The sequence below is a fragment of the Piliocolobus tephrosceles genome, chromosome 7 (assembly GCF_002776525.5).
Source record: "Piliocolobus tephrosceles isolate RC106 chromosome 7, ASM277652v3, whole genome shotgun sequence".
NCBI lineage: Eukaryota > Metazoa > Chordata > Mammalia > Primates > Cercopithecidae > Piliocolobus > Piliocolobus tephrosceles.
In genome coordinates, this window is record NC_045440.1 from 67,491,337 (window position 1) to 67,494,384 (window position 3,048).

General features: G+C 42.3%; 1 pseudogene; it reads left to right on the top strand.

Annotated features, from left to right (window-relative positions):
- The first annotated feature begins 253 nt into the window (after positions 1-253).
- Positions 254-1,100, top strand: LOC111549236 (annotated as a pseudogene).
- Positions 1,101-3,048: the final 1,948 nt, after the last annotated feature.

Consider the following 3,048-nt stretch of genomic DNA (forward strand, 5'->3'; position numbering starts at 1 on the left):
GCAATTCTGATCTCACCAAAAAAACAGAAGTAGTAAAGGAAGCCAAAAAAGCATTCTTCTAAGTAAAAAAAAAAAAAAAAACTTTTTCAGATCCGCACTCAAATACTTACAGATGTAAACAGATGTAATCCTGGAATTGGTTACAAAATAAAATGGGATGAGGGAGTGTGTGGACAGATAGATGAAAAAGCTTGGGTAGTGTTTAGGGTAGGGTGCGTGAGCAAGACACTCAGACCCATCACAGCGAGGAACCATGTTGCTTCCAAACATCCTGCTCACCAGTAAACCAGGGATAGGAAAAACACACTAGGCAAAAAACTCACATCAAAATCAGGACTGAGGCCGAGCGTGGTGGCTCATGCCTGTAATTCCAGCACTTTGGGAGGCTGAGGCAGGCAGATCACTTGAAGTCAGGAGTTCAAGACCAGCCTGGCCAACATAGAGAAACCCCGTCTCTACTAAAAATACAAAAATTAGCCAGGTGTGGTGGCACATACTTGTAGTCCCAGCCACTTAGGAGGCTGAGACAGGAGAATTGCTTGAACCTGGGAGGCGGAGGTTGCAGTTAGCCAACATGGCGCCACTGCACTCCAGCCTGGGTGACTGAGTAAGACTACTCTGTTTCAAAAAAAAATAAAAAATAAAAAAAATTCAGGACTGAAATACAACATTAATGTGGGTGATTTAGCTCAAGAATAGCAGTTGTGTGACAGCTATGATGAAGAGTGATTGTCCCATTTTAGATGAAGATAAAGAGCAGTTGATGAGTTAGATAACCAAATGAGAGAAGGTAGAGTTACTGTTTATTACCATGTTGGTGACTTATTCTCTGAACACTGGTTTCATATATTATAGTTTTTGTGCTGGGAACAGATACCAATGTATTATATGAAAGACTTGAAGCAAGGGGTTATACTGAGAAGAAACTAATAGACAATACTCAGTGTAAGATTTTTCAAGTTCTTTATTAATAAGTCACAGCATCCTGCAAGGAAGAAATCGTGCATCAGCTGCCAAGCAATAAACCATAAGAGCTAGAAAATAATATAGATCAGATCCTAAAATGGATTGAGCAATGGACCAAAGATCCTAACTCTTGACTTATAAGACTAGCTACTTTACAATCACTCTTGTTGATATCTCTCTGCTGACATCATAGAAATTGTTCAAGAATAAGTAACACTTTGTTAAAATGATGTTGCAAGACTAACCAGTAGATAGTCGAAAGGTGGTCCCAGCTACTCAGGAGGCTGAGGTGAGAGGATCTCTTCAGCCTGGGAGGTGGAGGCTGCGGGGAGCCAAGATCACACCACTGCACTTCAGCCTGGGTGACAAAGTGAGACCCCATCTTAAAAATAAATAAATAAATAAATAAATAAATAAATAAAAGACAAAGGTTTTTTTTAAAAATTTGGCAGTGAGTTGATCATTGTTAAAGTTCAGTGATAAGTAACTGAGGATTCATTGTACTATATGCTCCACTTTTCATCTTTGTATATATTCACAATGATTCACAATGAAAAGTAAAACATAAAAGATAACATTCAAAGATAACTGGAAAATGGTAGCTTCTTTTTTTTTTTTAGACAGGGGCTCCCTCTGTCACCCAGGCAGCAGTGGCATGATCTTGGCTCACTGCAGCCTTGATCTCCTGGGCTCAAGGAATCCTCCCACCTCAGCCTCTTGAGTAGCTGCCACTACCTACAGGTGCCCACCACCACATCTGGCTAATTTTTGTGTTTTTTGTAGAGACGAAGTTTCGCCATGTTGCCCAGACTGGTCTTGAAATCCTAGGTCTAAGCAATCCACCTGCCTTGGCCTCTCAAAGTGCTGGGATTACAAGCTTGAGCCATTGTATCCAGCCTATTGTTTAGCATAAACATTTTTGCATAATTTTATCTTTTTTTCAAAGAAAAAGGAAAAAATGCTTATGTAACAGTTCAAACATTTAACAAGGCTTGTTTCAAAAAAAATACATTATTAAATTTCACCCATTTCTTTGAACTTTTAAAGTGTGAATACAATACCACTTTAAGTTAGATATGCATAGCTGGGCATGGTAGTTCACACCTACAATCCTAGCACTTTAGGAAACCAAGACTGGAGGATCCCTTGAGTCCAGGCATTCAAAACCAGCCTTGGCAACACAGCAAGACCCCCATTTCTACAAAAAATAAGATTAAAAAATTAGTCAGTCATGGTGGCACATGTCTGTGGTCTCAGCTACTCAGAAGGCTGAGGTGGGAGAATCCCTTGAGCCCAGGAGTTTGAGGCCACAGTGAGCTGTGATCATCCCACTGCACTCAGCATGGATGACAGAGCAAGATTTGCTCAATAACAATAATAATAATAATAATAAGTTAGCCGTGTGTCTGGGACTGTATTTCTATGGAATATGCTGCTCCGGAAGTTCAGCATAAGCTAGGAAAGAGTAAGGGTTGCAAGCCACCTTGAAGGAACTCAGAGGCTGTGCTGGCCCCTGGAGTCAGCAGAAAAGGGACAAGAGTCACTTAGCATCCCCCCTTGACTATCTAGGGGTTGTCTCAAACTTCCTAGGTACAAAACTGAGCACCTGATCTGTAATGGATGCTGTAGTCACTACCCAGATTCTCTGGGACCAAGTCACCCTTTTCCCCAGCCACTGAGAGTGTTGGTGACTGACAACCCAACCCCACTCCAGAGCTTGACTTCCACGGAGGAGAGCCACCTTGCCCGAGGTCTAACCCCTTCCCAGAACTACCTCCACTCAGCGACAGTCAGTTAGAAGGTCAAGTGTGAGACCTGGCTGACTTGCCCCATTGGAGTAACTCTGAAGGGCCTGACCAACTTCAGAGTTCCCCCATGGGGTTGGTTAAGTTCGTTGTTGGGACCAAGTGGCTACCCAGCAACTTCCTCCAACACATCCTTCTTTTCTGCTTCTCTCTCAGGTATTGATCACAAAAGCACTGGCCAGCAAACCTCTCGCATGCTCATTTCATCTGGGTCTGCTTCCTGTGAACTTGACCTGCAATGCAATCTTCCTCCCAAATTTCTTCCTCTTTCCATTTT